Below are 6,273 nucleotides of genomic sequence, written 5' to 3'. Positions count from 1 at the left end.
AAGCCATATCAGACCTGCAAGCCATGGCCATTGATTCTATGCAGCACTGTCCAGGGGATGGAAGACCTGTCAGTCACTAGCTGGACAGATGGTGACAGAGCTGGTCAACAGAAGAGAATGAAAGTCTACCAGATAGATAGAAGTAAAGCGCAGTAAGTTATGAATTCGTTAGAATTGCTTACTTCTAGATTACAGATTTCAGAGAGATGATATGCAGTTAAATCCACATGTATGTTTAATATTACAGCTTGATCACATCCTGCACTGACGTTCTCAGTCACTTAGGGAAAAGCTAATGTCACTCTAATGCCTGAACATCATGATCACAATTTACAACCCTATTTACTGATGTCTTTCCCTCAGATCAATGCAGATGTCACATTAGTTTGAAACACTGCCTGAGGCTCCTGCAGTCCTTGTCTCAATAATGACTCTCTTGGGTCTCTTTTCTTCTTGCCATTGTGATCCAAATTGAAGTTAACTGGGCGACTATGTGTTTTTACACATGTATGCATGCTAACTGCTAACTGCTGTATCATGCAGTTTACCCATATGGAGTTGAGTTGGTATGTAATTCTGAAATCAAGCAGGGAATACAGATAAATTACATTTACCATTTACAGAGGTGGAATAAAACTGCACATACAGTCTGCATATCAATGTTAGCATGGTCACTTTACAGACAAATATTGTTTTTTTATTGAAAACTAAAGCAGAATCATCATGTAAGAGTTTAATTAATACAATTCCAATGAAATCAATGACTGCTGTATTGAGGCACCAGATAAAGGGTTTTAATTGTCACACATCGTGTTTCTAGAAAGCCTGGTGTCTGGTGCCTGGTTATGAGGTGTAATTTCGTACAATGCCTGATCACCTTCTGTCTTTATTATATAACAGCCTAACATTTCTTTAACCCCTTTACTGGCCAGGATTTTTGTCAATTGTCTGCCTCACATTACACCACTAAATCTTGAGTTTTTTCTAATCAAGCATTACATTAAAAGCTTTCATGTTTGATAAGGAACATTATTGAAAAGCATAATTGTAATTGTAATAGAAAACAAAATCTGCTAATGTCAAAATATAAGGAATTAAATCATAACATTGGCTCAATCCTGAACTTTTCTGAACCAGTATTTTCCTAAATGCAAATCAATCAGTTCATGTCCTCCAAACCTTTAGTTTAGCTATGTTTGTCTAGTTTTTAATCATGCAGAATTTTAGGTTGAATCCTGTTACTGATCTGAAATTATTAAGTGGAGTAGAGAAAAAACAGGCAGCTTCTCCAAGTGTCCTGTAGGAGATTTCAAAGCCCTCAAATGTTCAGAATGTGCATAAGTTATTTCACTGCAGAGAATAAGGGTTTTGTATCACTCCTGCAGCATTACTCTTTCTGTACACACACTCCAGTGTACTATTCCAACAGGACAATGCTTGTCTACATACTGCTGCCATCTCCACAAGCTTGCCTTGAGGACACAGACACTATGCCATGGCCAGTCACTTTTCCAGACCTATACCTGATTGAAACACTCAACACTCCACCCCATCACAAAATCTGTAGAAAAATCAGTAAAATATTTCAAGATATATGGGAGGGATAATCGTAGGACACTATTTGGAACCATTAAGACAAAAGTACAAGGAAGTGTCTGTGTGGTCTGCAGCTTCTTCTTGTTGCAGTAGCCATGGTTTCATGGTTTCTTTCTTTCATAAGTGGAAAACTTACAGATATAGCCTACTTAAATTAAAGTATGGCTAATGTTACATTTGTACACCATTAAATCAAACATATACATTTATTTAAAAATAAAAGCTTTCAGTGTGCGTATAATTCATTCTGCAAAAACAGGCACATGTGCTCATCTGTAGCAGTTTACTGACTAATAATTCAATTCAGGAAAGTTTTCCAAATGCTGTCCAGTTTATAAAACCGCCATTAGAGTCTCAGCTAAGCTCTCAGCTGCATTCCTACATGCAATGCACTCCCTCAATGAGTTTATTACACAATTTAATCTACCATCCGCACAGCACACAATAGAGAATGAGCCTTAACAGATGAAATTACTGTTCCGATTCAGTGGCTTTGTTCAGAGTGATTTTCCGTTTTATTTCCCTAAGGGATTTTCTTTTCCAAAGCCAAGAAACAAATATATAAATAAAAGCAGCATTTGTGTAATCATTTATTCCTCAGATTCATTTCATTTTCCTACAGTCCTACACTTCATACACATGACTGCGCTTCAAATCGTTCTTCAACCAAATAAATTTTCACAGAAGTATCATGTTTTGGTTTCATGTGCTCACAAGATCCAGAACAGAAGTTTTGATATGCGGATTGTTTAGATGGTTTAAGTATGTATCAAAAATAAAAAATATAAAACTATGTACTGTTGATTTCAAACATCACTACAAAATATAGAGCACGGTTTCTGTAACATCAACAGTTTATTGTTCTGCCAATTGTTCTGTGTTGCTATACATTTGCCATTGTTTTAGATAGAACTAATGCAAAAAGTATATTTTTCTTGCAAAATGTTTATGTATTAAACTTGTTCGTATCAAAACTAACACTGCACAATAAGACCAAATGGAGCTAAATAAAATAATATAGTATATTGCGTGAGGCAAGTCTCAAGAATTACGATAATATTAAACAGGGTTGATTTGATTTGCCATCAGCTGCTGGCGTGATGGGTGATGTCCGCAGCACAAGGTGTCTGTAAGCTGATGTATCAGAACCAAGTGGCTGCGCTTTCCTTCCGAGTGCTCTGTGATGCTACTCGGTAATGCTGCATCAGCAGCAGCAGCTCGAAAAGAAGCAGTGGCTGGCTTCACATGTATCGGAGGAGGCATGTGCTAGTCTTTATCCTTCTGGTGTTGGGGCATTACTAGTGATAGGGGGAGTCCTAATGAGTGGGATGGGTTATTAGTTGAGCAAAATTGGGGAGAAAATTGAGAAAATTTTGAAATACAACTACAAAAAAAAGGTTTTAGTCCTGAACACCTTACTTAATTGAGATGATGCAACCACAACTGTGATTTTATCCCGTGTAAGGTCGACATAACTTGCCCCCTGAGCCGCTTTCACTGAGCTACAAATGTCCGCCCAAAAAAAACAAACTTGGATTCTCCACAAACCAACGACCGATACAGCAATAAACATTAGCATAAAATACTTTCACACGACGAAAAATGTTAAACTATTTACAACTGGAAAAAACTTCTCCTGCCATCGCTCCTTCAAACACCTCCATCAAAACGCACCTGGCACCAAACACCTGGCCCCTCCCACTCACCTCAGAGCTATTTTGTGATTGGCCAGTTGCAATTTTGATAAGATCTATGTATGCTCATTCCGAGTACCTCAAACGTTTTTTTATTTGCATTTTTATCCCTGAATATTTTTTGCTACATGAATTTATTTAACTGAAATTTACGTATCTAACATTTCAAGAACTGCTTTAAATTTTTCCCCCAAGACAGTTCTGGTTTCCCTGACTCCATTCCCACACATTGTGGAGATCCTGATAATTCTCAAACTGATATTATAGCATAGCGTCTTCTGATCCTACAGTTGCCTTATGTAATTTTGATAGTTTAAATCACTGACTCATATCATCTGCGGTTTTAAAAACCTTTTAATCACGAGGCATAGTGGCTACCACTAAGCCACAAGATTCCCCAATTGCTTTATTTGATTTTTGAACATTTATAGCTCAGATTTGAATGCCAAAATGCCTCTCTCAAGACTTAAACCCTGACAGACTGGATCACAAACCTGTAGCTTAAACCATCAGGTCACCACATAATACCTTTTTTTCTTTTTGACCTTTCTGATTTGGTTTTACTCATATTTATCAACTATCCAATTTGAAAGGTCAGTTCCCAAAACACACATTAGAAAATGAAAATGTGCAATTTATCGTAAAAATAGGATTGGGTGCCCCTTTGTGGAATACAGTATTTGTCTTCCTTGTCAGAAAAGATGGCCTTCTGTGCCTTCCTAACTAGAGTTTCCCAAATGCTGCTCTACAAAAATGGGATGCAGAGCTGCATGGGATTCTCCCACACAGATGAAAAGGGTTCAGTGATCCTCTAATAAAGAAGTGCCATGCTAGTAGATTAAATGTGTGTTGGTCTCTATAGGTTCACAATGCAATGATAAAAATGAAGTTGATGGTTTAATACAAAGTAAATTGTTGTCAATGATTGCAAAACCTTTAAAAAGACCCTTCCTACCCACAACCCCTCTAAAATGTACAGGCCCCATGTTATTCAGTAAATGCCCTTTTCATTCTGTGCCTCTGCCCTTCAAACAGCATGAATCTGCCTCTGATGAACAAGAATGAATTGCTGGGTCTCAGGAGGTTAATGAACCATTTTCTGAAAATATATGAATGTGACTTTTTTTAAAGGTCTAAAGAAGTGGAAATGGTTCTTTAAGAAACTAATAGCTGTTTTAATGATATTGCCTAAAGAACCCTTCATAGCATAGTATATTTTAGGAGAATTTAAAAACCCTATAAACAAGCCATTGACCATCACTGGGCCAAATGTGTCAATACACACTTCTATAACTGAGGAATGCCCCCACTCTATTGGCACAGAAGTCCCTGTAGTTATTAAATAATATGTTTTAGTGTGTAGTAAGTAGGGGTGGGACAAATATCAATATCATATTTTTATTTGTGATTCATTAATAATATCTTATCATGATATGTCCTGGGATTCTCACCCTTAGTAGTATGCCTTAAAGTTATAAGAGTTTAAAGAGAAGAACATCAGCAAATGTTCATTTTAGTTCTGAATTTGACTTCAAACGGACTGAACTTCATTGACAATTTCAATCTGTTTTTTGGGAAGAGAGAGTTTTTCAGGAGAGATGGACTGCACACCAACAAGAGGGGAGTCAAATTCCTGTCAGAGAACTTCATTTTTTCTCTGTGCAACTTCTCTGTTCCCACTGGTGAAGACACGTCAGCTTTAACACCCAAGGACACTGTCTGCACTACAGAGACACAACATCCTCCCCCCACAGAGACTGCGGAGTTATCGGACGGGAGCCATGTTCTGCTGTATCAGCTGCCGGAAACACCGCAACTGCATGAACACTCCACACCATCCTCCATCTCCACCTCATCATCATCATCCTCCATCTCCACCCCATCATCACCCCACCTGAACTTCCCAGCAACCATGGAGAAGCTGGTATCTGCAGGGATAAGACTGACGCTTTCTCTGTCAGCGAGTCCTCAGGTACAGCGGAAAATCAGCAAAACTTCTCCTCCACAGTCACCTACTGCCTCACGGACCCAGCAACCCCCATCCTCACCACCACTACAATCCCCAATCAAGGAGTTAGAAAAGGGGACCAAAATGAAGCCCAGTGAACATGAACATGAGGAAGTATTAAACAAACTCCCCCCACAACCCAAAAAGAAGAGACAAGCTCCTAAACCACCGGACAGACAGCTCCGCTCTCGACTTCTTCACCAGCAGGAGCCCCTCCCACCTCCCTCCACCATAAGGGAAGAGGCCGCCACAAGTAATCCAGCAAACTGATATATTTTGGGTCCGTGCTGCTACAATGGTGAAGTCAGCAGTACATGTTTTCAAAACAAGTACGGACCCTGTGTGCCAGTTATCTCCCCCATTCCAGTTCTTATCAGAAGCAGAAAGAACAGAGAGTATAGGTCACATAATGTGAATATATCCAACTTGCAGTATATAAATTGTAACCCACAGTCTTTGGAACAAAATGCACAGGTTATTAAGTTAGCTCTACTAAATATCAGATCTCTTACAAACAAGTCCTATCTAATTAATGATTTTATTACAAATTATGGGCTTGATTTTCTGTTTTTAACAGAGACATGGTTAAATTCTTGTAGTGCTGAAAGTGTATTAATTGAGTCGGCTCCACCAAACTTTAACTTTTTAAATGTCTCACGTACCAGCAAGAAAGGTGGAGGTGTAGCTATGCTGTTTGATGATACTTTCCAATGCAAGCAGTTATCACTTGGTGACTTCACATCTTTTGAATATTTAGGTGCAGTTTTAAAAGGGACACCAAGAATATTACTAATAATTGTCTACAGGCCTCCAAGGTACAATGCTGATTTTATTGATGATTTTACAGATATGCTGTCTTTTATTTCTACTGAATTTGATCATTTTATTATTGCTGGTGATTTTAACATTCATATTGATAATTCCAAGGATAATTATGCCAGATAACTCTATGATGTATTTGACTCTTTTGAACTC

This window comes from Astyanax mexicanus, chromosome 14, assembly GCF_023375975.1.
Source record: "Astyanax mexicanus isolate ESR-SI-001 chromosome 14, AstMex3_surface, whole genome shotgun sequence".
NCBI lineage: Eukaryota > Metazoa > Chordata > Actinopteri > Characiformes > Acestrorhamphidae > Astyanax > Astyanax mexicanus.
The sequence above is the reverse complement of the archived record's forward strand: the minus strand, read 5'-3'. Positions refer to the sequence as shown.